Source organism: Frieseomelitta varia, unplaced genomic scaffold (genome assembly GCF_011392965.1).
Source record: "Frieseomelitta varia isolate USP_RPSP 00005682 unplaced genomic scaffold, Fvar_1.2 scaffold_248, whole genome shotgun sequence".
Classification (NCBI taxonomy): Eukaryota; Metazoa; Arthropoda; class Insecta; order Hymenoptera; family Apidae; genus Frieseomelitta; species Frieseomelitta varia.
Window position 1 is genome coordinate 644,899 of NW_025109977.1, and position 12,110 is coordinate 657,008.

General features: G+C 46.4%; 2 long non-coding RNA genes across 7 annotated transcripts; one reads left to right on the top strand and one right to left on the bottom strand.

The window, feature by feature from the left end:
• Nucleotides 1–7,798, top strand: LOC122528292. Of its 6 annotated transcripts, none has more exons than XR_006306532.1 (2): nt 1–513; nt 6,520–7,798. It is a non-coding gene; the product is annotated as an uncharacterized LOC122528292 (long non-coding RNA). The 6 variants fall into 6 exon arrangements; XR_006306529.1 differs by having other exon boundaries at nt 1–509; XR_006306534.1 differs by lacking the exon at nt 1–513 and adding an exon at nt 3,121–3,694.
• LOC122528293 lies at nt 6,366–11,590 on the bottom strand. Its single transcript, XR_006306535.1, has 2 exons — nt 10,519–11,590; nt 6,366–8,339 (listed from the first exon to the last, which is right to left on the bottom strand). It is a non-coding gene; the product is annotated as an uncharacterized LOC122528293 (long non-coding RNA).
• Nucleotides 11,591–12,110: the final 520 nt, after the last annotated feature.

The following is a 12,110-nucleotide window of genomic DNA, read 5'->3' on the forward strand; positions in this document are numbered from 1 at the left end:
TTCCTGCAAACGACAGACAATTTTATATCGATTTTTCAGAAGCGAACGGTAACGTTAATCGCGAGCAATTGACGCGTCGAAGATGGAACGTGTGTCTACGATGCAATTGTGCAAGGTGCAGTTTCCATTCCATTTCACGCCTCGCGCCTGTGCATCTTCTGGCTGTCCCCCTGCACGCGTCAAGTCCACGTGACTACTATTGCCAACCGCGACGCGCTCGGCGACTCTCGGCTTCCTCAGACCGATGCCTCGTTTCGTCAAAGTCAGAGCAAATCTCGTCGCGCGAGAGACGAAGAAGAACAAAATTGTGAAACTCCCGGGATGGAGTGTATATATACGAAAGAGAGGGAGAGAGATCCAAGGGCAGTCGAAACTGAATTTAGAGAAGATAGAAAACAGGAAGAGACGAACGAAACGAAACGGAGTTGCAAATGCCAGTGAAGAGAGGAGCGGAAGAAAGAAAAAGAGGCGCGAAGCCAAGCAAAGGCTTGACACGAGCCGTTGCTTACGTAAGTACGTACGCAGATAAGAATGTGCTTATCTGAGGAACGTTAGCATGCGAGGCTACCTCGACAACAGAAAAGTATGCCCGTCAAATCGCGACGCGACGCGGCGACTTCACCGAACTTTATTCAGCAACCGTTCCGCATATCTCTCATTTTTACCCGCGTGACATTATCGCGTCGATTCGCCATCCAACGATGCTCGAAACTCGTCGAGAACAGTCGATTTGCAAAATTTCTTCGACGATTGGCAAACTCTGACTTTCTCGCAGAAAATTTCAAACACGCGTGGTTCCTTTTTTGAAATATACGCGCGGCAAAGATTTGTCCGTAACACTCGTAAATCCTCCGTGTATATAGATCCACGGTACAGCATACAAACACAACGTACCTATTTATCAAACGTGGATAATCTCTAATTTTCGTTTTCTATCGTTATTAGAGTATTTCGCGTTACATAATGGACGACACAGCGTGCCCAACAGTTTCATCGAGCGGAGATACGTATCTTGTGCCTCGCGCTCAGTTATACATACATACATACATACATACATACATACATGTTTCCATAACGCGGCGAGAAATACGAACGATTTCTTGAAACATTTGGGTCACTGCTATTTCCTCGTTAGGGATAGACGAACGGCCAAGGCTCTCGCGAAGTGACGCACTGAAATGCCCCGTTTTGTTACCATGTGAAACGTGTACGCAAAAAAAACAATTTTTTGCGTACAAAAGAGTGTTAATTCGCGATACGATAGGACAGTAGCAAGCGAGCACTCGCGATAATATTCACGCATAGGAGACGAATTAAAATATAAGCGTTTTCGGTTGACACAGGCCGCGATGATTTTCCCCCCTTCTGTTCCCTACCACGAGGTAGGTCGATCCAATTGGGGTTCGAATAGCCTAACGTGGTGGCCTCCCCTTTGAGTTCCCCCGTTGCGATCAATACCCACGATGCCAAAGCTAATGCAGACTACCGACTTCTCGTATACAGGTCTCTCTCGTCGTGAAGCATCGCTGTCCTTGGCTGTACAGTCTATACAGCGAGTCGGCAAAGTCTGCTCGCCCCGTCGGTCGCCACGATATTCACCGGCGAGTGTCCTACAATTCTTCTACTTGCGAAATCGCCGCGATCGGTTGTGAAAAAGAGAAAAAAAAAAAAAAAGAAAAAAATGGCCGTCGATCGATCAACGCGCGTTAATTACGTGCAGGTTACACGCTCCTCTCGAATGAGTCGAGTTTCATTGAAACTTTGTACCGAATGGCACGCGAATACGTACTTTATAACGCTCCTTTGTTCTCGAAGGTGCGACTTACTTTTCAAAGTAATCGCCTATAACGCGATATTTCGAACGAACGAGAAGCAACTGCCGCGCGAAATTTTTACTCGGTCGCATGTGAAACATGCCGTGCTTCCGCCGGCATATCCAATACTTTAATCCGGTATATATATATACGTACTCGCGCGCGCGCGCGCGCATACGCCACGCAGCATACGCACGTACACAGCCACGTGAATTTATACGTACAGCTGCGCGTTGCGTCATCTCCGCAATTTCGGATACCCCGTTTACCTACTCGTAATCGCAACGAGGAAGAGGAAGCGAAACTCCCGTTCCTTCCCCGATGACCTTTCTCTTTCTGTCGATTATCATCGGGCGTGCGCAAATGCGTCCACGGACACGCAGAGAAACGCACGGACACGCGTGTATCTCGCTCGTTCTCCTTGAGAGTTGCACAACGCGCCACCTTACCCATTGTCTCGGCCTCCTCTCCGCGTGGTATCCGCTGCCCGTCCATCCACGTCCAAAATCTTTCACGTGCTCGATCGAAACGCAGAGATTATCAGAACATATATACGCACATACGTATGTACGCGGGTATAAAATTTCCTCATCGAGATAGGCTTTTCGTTTTCTAGTGCCGAGACACGCGTGTCGCCTCGTTACGTAAGAGGAAACAAATAAATCTTTTTACACGTGCGCGTTTCCCTCGCTGAAAACAAATACTTCACGATAATACCTCGTTACCAATTCCACGTGTAACAAGCCGTTTCTTCGAACGAGTTGACATAATAAGAAGGTAGGGCATGATTTTGGCAACAACGATATTCGAAGCAATCGTATATGACAAAAGTTATGGAGTCGTAAAGAGAACATTGGACGCGATAAATACGTACACGTATATACAGATAAGGTTAGGCAGCTAGCTCGTTTCGCAGAGTGCATAGAGCAGTGCGTGCGAGTAACAGTCTCACGCGCACACAGCGTATGCGCGCGCGCGCGCGTGTGCGGTGTTCAATGTGGTGTGCGAACACACGCGCGCCCGACGGAACAAAGAAAAAGCCCTAGCGACCAGCAATGCGGCAACGGTGAGCGCCTGCGCGCCACGCTATGTGAGTCAAGGACGACACGTGCGCTTGAAACGACCTACTTATATCCCCGTGGCTTCGTGCGCGATCGGCCCGCCGCACGAACCTTCCCGAGCGTAGAAATAGGACGACCGAGTCGAGGTTCCAATGTTCTCTGCCGAGCCACCACCACCACCCCCCTCCTCCGCCGCACTGTGCGCGCGAGCTTCGTTTAATCGACTAACCGCTATTCGCGTAGCATCGTTCTTTCGCGTTTAATGTTTCGATCGTAACGATCGGCTCGGCTTGCAGCATGTCTCTCAAACCTCCGCTTCTCCGCGCCGCGGATCGATCGAACGATTTCTCGTTTTCTTCGTGCTCCGAAGATCTGTGATCGTCGATTTTTTTTTTTGCTCGCGCGACGATAGATCGATCGTCATGATTTCTATTGTATATCTTTGCGTTTCGAACGAAGGGAGATTACTTGTACGTACGTACGTAATTGGTATTGCTTTGGAGAACGTTGCGCGTTACGTAACGTAAACGATCCGTACGCGTTCCCGATAATTACGTAGATCCCTAGAACTCGAGTTACACGGTCGACGGTTTTACTTCTCCGCGAAAGAAGGCAAAGAGGCATTCTTTTCAGTTGAAACGTGTACGTTATCAGTACACAGAAAAGTTGAAATATCTGGAGAAACGAATCTTGAACGATCGTGGTGACCATTGCTACAGTGTGTGTGTGTGTGTGTGTGCGTGTGTGTTGTGTGTCCTATATGCGAAACGTGGAAAATCGATAGAAAAATGGGTCAAAGGTCTCGGCGGCGTTCTCGGCGTGAGTATCACATTAACGAAATGGTAACCTGATTACTTTTGTCAGAGGAAGAAAAAAGTGGTTGAGTGGAGGCGCTGCTCCGACGAATTCGCGTCGACGACGCTGTTACGTTCGCCAGACAAGAGGGATTGGCTGGCATCCATCCCCGTGTTCGTATGTTTCGGGAACCGTACCTGGACCCAGCAGACACACACACTGTCCAAAAGGCGGTGGCTGCAAACACCGCCTTGATTCGTCGGTTTTCTTCCCATCGACGGCATAAGTAGCGCGTTTCCGCGCGGCTTGCGGCCAGTTCCTGTTCGACCATCGTCATACGACTGTAGCGGCAAAGCGCGGGCGTATGTGGAATCTTCCAACACACATGCACGCGCAAAGATATATGCACGATGGCGTTTACACGCGCGCGTACGCGAAAGCTGTGCATGTGTACCGTACCTCTCTCTGCATCATGTGGCACGTATGTACACGGTGCCTTCGCCGAGTATCGGTCACGTTAGATCGGGAATGGCCTCCTCCGTGTGTGTGTGTATGTGCGTGCGTGCGCACTTCCTACGCGCGTGTGGTTGTGTATCCCGTGGACAGTAAACGCCGCGGGAATTCGTGGTGTGCAATCGGCCAATGACAGGCCAAATAGCAACGGCTGTGCGCCAATCAGCGAACAGAAATGTTCGCGAATGCGCGCCACAGTTGCCACCGGATGTCGATCATAGCCAGTAGTGGGGATAAACTGAGAGTGCGGCACGGGCTACGCGCTCGAGCGCATCCTCGTTCGTCGCTGCTCGCCGTCGGAGTCGGTCGCGTTTAACGCTCGAGTCTTCTCTTTCTCTCACACTCCCTCTCTCTCTCTCTCTGTCTCTGGCAGTTTTCCGAATCCGAAGATAAAGGAGGAGAAAACCTCTCTCCGTTGTTCGCTTCGACCACGTTCTCCACGACGACGACCGATGGTCCTCCGTCACTTTGGACATCCGAAATCGTCACGGTCGTCTCTGTGCCTGTTACCTCGCCGCTCTTGGACCTCTGCGATTTTTTCATGCATCATCGTCGTGCCGCGCATCGTCCGATTCGTTTGATTTTCACGTTGTGCCGTGGTTGCCGTGCTCTGCGAACTGCGTTCTACTTGCAAAACCAAAGGCCCGTACCTGTAACTAGCAACCAAATGATGGACAGTGGAGCCTCGGACCGTCACTGTGCACCGTTTCTTGTTACCGCTTTTTGCCATTTATCCGCAAGTGTTCCGCGAAGGTCAGTTACCGGGATGAATTGTGCTTTCGCACGAATCGACTGTTTTCTAAATATATTTCGTTCAATCGTTTCGTCTCTTGCGCTTTTCTTCACGTGGCGCGCGATTAGAATGAACTGAAGTTTCTCCTTAGCGTTTCGTAGATATTCGTACCGAGTAAGTTTCACGTAAAACCGATAGTTCGATATAGTACTACGTCTGCCAACGCGGCACATGGAAGATCCAACAGATTTCTCTCTCTTTCTCTCTCTAGCTAGCTATCATCTATATATCTATCTTGAATCAGTTAATTGTGCGAGTTGCCGAGAGAAGAGAAAATTCGAAACGATAGAAGATTCGATCGATTTGGTGGACATCAACTTGACGATACAAAAGCTCATTTGCTTACTTTTTGTGCTTATAAAGAAAGAAAAAGAAAGGAAGGAAGGAAGGAAGGAAAGAAAAAAAAAAAAAAAGGAAACGTTCGCGTACGTCAGCAGTGCTCGTGTCCGTGTTCCCTTTGGTCTATCAGTGGGTAAAGATGGCGGCCTCGTCGTTCGGTTGGTTCGTCGGTTGAGTGGTGAGAGGGGCAACTGTGACGCAACCTAACGTCACGTGATCAAACCGTGGCTCTGCTCTCGCTGGGCCAGTGTGTGATCTAACGTTTGTTACGGCGGTTGGTGGAAAATAACGTCTTCTTGGAGAGTGTTGGATAGACAAGAAGAAGAAGAAAAAGAAGAAAAAGGAGTACTTCTTTCGACATTACATCCCGTTGCTCCTGAACGCAACGCCACACCACCTTGATCTTTTTCTCGGTCGCTAGGTCAGTGGGGGTGAGAAACTGGCTTGGCTCTCTGTGCTACGATAGTCAGTCTTTTTCTCTCTCCTATCGACCTCGCGACACATCTCTTTCAACGATATATCGGACCTACTGCTCCAAGTACTTTTTTTTTTTTTTTTTTAACCAAGAAGATGCTACGTTTCTTTTTGTTTTTTTTTTTTTTTTTTNTTTAAAGTCCCTTTTTTTTTTTTTTTTTTTTTTTTTGTTTGAGTCGTTTATCTAGCTCTTTCGTGTTCAAATGATAAACTTTTTTTTCAATATTTCAGCAGTTGAGATACTGTGCACACATGCCTACCGATGACGGTAAATTTTCACCGAATATGTCGTAAATCCGGATACACCTGTTTCGTCGAATATAGTCTTACGTAGCAGCTGAACGACACGTAGGTCCCAATCGTTGCAAAGCTACTTTGTAATTGCTGTGCAAGATCCCAGCCGTTAGAGCGCCGTTCACCTCGAACCTTCTTGTACTTTCTAAAACCGCTTACTTTCGTAACTTGGCAAATACCGCCGGCCTCGTGCCACGTACATACTAGCTCGCTGCTGTTGGTGATTACGGGCCTACATTTCTTTTTCTTTTCTCTCTCTCTCTCTCTCTCTCTCTCTCTCTCTCTCTCTTTAGTAAACCGCTCCGTTGTCATTCTCCGTGTAAAACAAGTGTATCGGTTTTACAAGTGTTGTTTCACAGCTCGCATCTGCATTTATCTCTTTTTTCTTTTTCATATTTGAAGAAACTCTTTAAATGCATATTTTTTGTGATTTCAGATTTCACACGTTTTTGATACAGTCCGTGATTGTCCCGCGCAGAGAAACAAATTTTTTTTCTTTTTTTGTTTCGTTGGACTCCAAGTAAGGAAAGGACATGCACGATTCTCTTCGCGTGCAATGAGAGAAAAAAAAACTGTATACGGTATTTCCAGTGGGTTAAGTTCGTTTGAAAAGGACAGTACTTGTACTATGATTTTGTTGACACGTTTCACGGTATAGAGAAAAGTCGATGGATAAAAACGAGAAGTTTGGAAAGTTTTACCACTCCTTAGGAAGAATGGACAGGTAGGAGACGATGATGGAATTGAGATATGCCGTGCGCGCACGTACATGTAAGGAGGAAAGGGAAGTGGGACTGGCTTGCCTTGTGCCACTTTATACGTACGTACCGCTATCGAGATCGTAGTCTCGATATTCTGTACCGATCTTGTAATATTACCAGATTCGTTTCTTCCCTCGATATCGCTGACATTGGTTTCGCTTGTTATCGCTGTCGAACCAAGCGTGCCCCCAAGTTGCAAATCTCTAGATCATTGAATTTTTTTTCCTTTTTTGCGAAAAAGAAACTTTTTGGTAGTATTGAAATTTTTGTATACAGAATGTTTTTAGCGTGATCGGTTCGCTTTAATAATCGCGACGAAACGAAATAATTTTATCGAAGACATTGGGACGTGTGTGCTTTCGGAAGGCGTAAGTATCGGTTGAAATCTGTGCAAGAGAGAAAAAAGAAGAGCGAGCGACGGGTGGACACAACAACCGCCATTTTATAGAAACCACCGCATTGCGGCCATCTTTTGTATAGTAACCGAACCGTTTCCATTTCCATTTGGGATTGCTTGATTGGCTCGAATTCCGTTCCACGCGCTGTCTAATTTTACACGGTGTCCTCGAATCCGCCTCGCCATGGCTCATCGTGTGCTTGCTACCTGAGTCCGAGAAAACGCGTTTCCTATCAAAATCGCTCGCAACCTTTTTGCCGGCTTTCTGCTGAAATTCCCCGGAATTTCCAACTCGGAAATGTCAACCTCGTAGCCATAAACGAATGGTCGCCAGCTATTGAATTTGTATGCACCACGTGCGTGAATGTGTGTGTGTACATATGTGTGTAATTGCTTTGTTTACACAGATACGTGTGCGTAAATTTGTAACAAATTGTAAGCAATAAAATTTATACGATAGGTGAAGCGAAATGTGCTACGCATGTGCATGTGAGAATGATGCACAACCGTTTTATTGTAACGAGGCTGAAATTGAAAATAAACGTACAATTACGAAAGTTCAGTTATTTTAAAATCATTACCATATTACCAATCTGTGCAATTGTAGTCCAATCTGCAGCTAATATCTTCTTTTTCTAGGTAATTGGTAATTAAAATTTGGTAATCTCAGATGGATAGTTGGCACGACTTTGGCAAGCTGCACCGAGGAAGAATGAAAAGTCTTTCACGCGCGGGTTAAATAATCTGAGGCCACAAGTCTGGCGACTCGACGACTCATCTTCTTAATCCGCTGAACGCGAGTTCCGTTCTCGCCGCGTCATTCGCATCGCGGTGACGAGAATTCCACGCCATCCAATTGTCTTCGAGTATCGTCGCTTTATTTTTTTTTTTTTTTTTTTTTTTTTTTAGGAAAAACGTTGTCACGCCAACCGGGCTTGCATCCGAATAAAAAACAGTGACGAGATCGTGTCTCTTGGCGTTGTGGACTTCGTTCCCTGCCCCGTTTGAAGAAAATTCCCCTCCGTTGTCTGCGCCAATGTTGCGGATGACATCATTGCGAAACGGTTGGCCAGCGGGTGGAGGGGGGTAGAGGGGCATCTGTAAAGATCGCGGATCATCAGGAAGAGCGGGTAGAGACGAGGAGTGTGATGGTTGCGCGTTGCGGGAGTGAAGGGGGAGAAGGCCGAGAATGAAAAGGAAGACGCGGCTAGCGATGGCCTCATCAACGCGTTTCGCGTTTTCTTTTTCTTCCCTTTGCGGATCCGCGTGACAAAACAAGTCGCCAGTTTACGGCATCTCGGCTTGTTTCGCGAGAACTCGGACGACAAACTTGACGGCAGAGAAAATGACGAATAACTACCGGATAACTGAGATTACGCAACGTGTTTCGTCTGTTGCTATATTCATGTTCATAGATACGCTGTTGCTATTCGTACACATGCAGTTACGTATGCGTGTGTATACGCGGGAAGAAAAACGTTCTCGATCGATCTCCGCGGGCAGATGCAAGAAGTCGCGTGTTTCGAGAACTTACGAGACGGAATCGAATGGCCATCGCTAAGCACAGAAGTCTCTGAGGAGCAAATGAGACGGACTGAGAACGAAAGAACGAGCAATCTCTGTGTGTGTGTGTGTGTGTGTGTAGAAAACTCACGGAGAGGGAAGAGGAGAATGAAACCGTGATGTGATATAAGTATGAGAATGGCAGCGGTGGGGTAGACCAGGCAATCAGGCCTTGAACGAGCGAAAAAGAACAAAAAATCTGCTCGGGGGTCCTCTCCGCTATACACTAAACCGCTTCGTGAAGTTGCAAAGAAAGAAAAACGAAAAGTCGTAGAAAAAAGTGCCCACCTCGTCTCCCTTCCCGTTACCGAATTATCGCTTTCGATCTATTTCTACGATTCGCAACGATATTTTTGGCAATGTTTCGCGTCGCAGTTAACCAAAAGATATTATGCCCAGAAATAGAACGTTACGCGTCCAACGTGAGCTCTTTTTCGCTCGCGACTATAATTTTCAAGCTGTTGCACGCCGAGGGCGCGTCGGTTTCAAAGCAACGCACGTTACGTACGTTGCCACGACAGGCTTGCTCAGAGAGTCGAAGAGAGGGGATTGAAATTTCTAATATCTAATAGAAAAATTAGAAAAATAATAGTAAAATCGGCGTCGCGATCGTTCCGAGGAAAAGTATCTGCGTTTTCGCTGGAATTGCGCAGAAATGACAAGCTCTCGAGAATTTTTCTCGCCGTCGTTTATCGTCTACACTTTGATAACGACTCTATCGAAGAGATTTGCCTCCTTCACTTGTCGAGAATCGGCGCGTGGATTTCCACGTGCATGCTTCCTGCATGCAACAACGTCCTCGATGTGTCGAGCTCCGCTCAGCGATATGACACATCGGAATTTACGTGGCAGCAACTTTTCCGGAAATGCGTCAGTGGAATACTGACAATGAACGGAACGACAATACGCCACCACGCGAGAAAGAAGGAGCGAGCAAGGAGAGAGGGGAAGAGGAAAAAGACGAATAGGATACCGGCTATCGCTCGGAAGCTCGATAATGCAATTGTGTAACCGCAACAACATCAAAGAGTCAACACCTTCGGCTCTTCGTATATCGTATTTTTAAAACGGCCTGGCGATTTTAAACCTGCCGTTTTCCGTGTTTGTCTTTATTTACGCACGTACAGGGTGGTCACCGAAAAACTGAATGATAGAAAACAACTTTTACAAACACGTTTTTTTTTTAATTTTTTATTATTTTATTTGGAAGTATAATTAATGGATTTTTTTCAATATTTTGTGTGAAACCTACAAAAGAGGAAAATAAAAGAGATTGAAAATGAACAAGTTGTGACTTTTTCAAATCCTTCAGTTTTTCCAGTGGACACCCTGTACATATATTTGTCTGTGGTCGCGAAGCTTTATTTACAGCTGGCGAAGAGAAGGTAGGTGACGGACGTGGATCGAATTGTAAGTTAACAAAGCATCGCGAGATCCATAAAACGGAAATAGCGTATCGAACACGGCTAAAGACTTGTTCACATCGTGCTTCGTAAAGTTATGTTTCAAATATCGTACGTTTCTCGTCGGTGAAACTTTAAATATCGTCTCTTCAACTTCAAAAATAAAGCCCTTTGTCGAGTCCATTTTCTCCGAAGATTTTGACCTCGGCTGAAACGCGCGATCCTATCGTTCAGATTCGCTATGATGCAATAATTTACAGAAGCGACGAGCCATTGAATCATTTTCCAATGTCTCTGAAAAATTTACTCACGCGAGTGGTACCGAAGGAATACACTCTCGGTATGCGTCTCTGTGAAAGTTCGAGAACTACGAAGTTTGCGAGTTTCCAGTTGGGGAAAAGCGACAAGCTCTGCATCGTCCGACAGTTGATCCCTCGGCAGGTTAAAAGCCTAATCGTTGCTCGGGGTGATTCGTGGGGAAAGCTTGCGACAGGCCTGTTGCAAAGGCAAAATTAAAAGCAAAAGCGTTCGAGGAGATGAGTGGTGCGAGTCGCGTGAAACGAAGGGGGGAGGGGGAGAGTGGAGAAGGAGGAGGGAAACGAAAGCGAAGACTTCCGGTGAGAAGCGAGAAGGGAGAGGGAAGAACGGGTAGGGAAGAGAAGAGAGGAGAGAGAAAAGGAAGTGTTACGAGGCGTGGGAGAGGGCGTCTCCTTTGACAGAGCGAGGCCAGGCAGCGGCGCGAGCGAGCGAGAGAGAGAGAGAGAGAGGATTTCACGAAGCGACCTGTTCGTCGGTTCCATCCTCACCGAAAACCCACCCCAACTTTCACCCTCGCAGTACGCCCGGACGACTCGATGCTCAAAGATGGCCGCCTAGCTGGCTAGGAGGTCACCGGGTGCAACGCTAGACCACGCCCTACACACTCGCCAAACCCGACCAGCCAGCTTTCCATCGGCCGATTTAGCTTGCACAGCCAGTATCAAGGGCGCTCCAAGGACGAATGCCGGCACACCACGCCGCTCCTTCAAGAACGATCGCAGGCTCCCTAGCTGCGTGCGATCGCTTCTTCCCGGAAATTACGCAATCACGACCGCTCGTTACTCGTTAACCTCCCAGTCTCTCGTGTCTCTCTCTCTCTCTTTCTCTCTCTCTCTCTCTCTCTGTGTGACAGTCTCGCAATCTCTTATTCTCTTTTCTCAAAATGCCTGTTTTCAAAATGCTCGCGCGCCGTTTTCCAATCTCCATTCGAAGCTTCGTCTCCCGACGACGTTAAAATCCATTCGCCTCGATGTGGTTTTATGAGAGAGATACGTGCTTTTATCCCTTACGTGGAAATTACGCAGTAATTTCTGATTTTCTTGTAGGAAATCTTGCAGTGAACTCTTGACAGTTGCGTAGAAGTTTGTAGAAGTTTTGTACAAGCAATCGTACAATTTTATTATTTGAACGCTGTGACAACAATCGATTACAAATGATTTCACTTTCGATTTTCTACAAGTGCTTCAAAGCGTCTAACATTCTTGTCCAAATTGACATTGATCTCAGACAGTTTGGACAGATACGTGACTGTACAAATCTATTCATTTTAATTATCATATAAATATTTTGATTACTTCGTATGATTTATACGTAGAATTTTATTTTGATACAGTTGTTCCAGCGTTGATAGATACTTTCCAACTAAACTAAAGTTGGGTTAACCAGCCAAAGTCAAATATACCTATATGTATTACGTCCTAAATGAATAAACTGAAATCTATTTCATTTTAATTGTTCTATATGATTTATACGATATGTGTAGAATATTTTAATATGATAACAGATGCTTTCATTTCTTCATTTATGTTAATATTTTCGTTAACCTAACCTATATGTATCATATTCACGCCGTGAAAGCATGTAC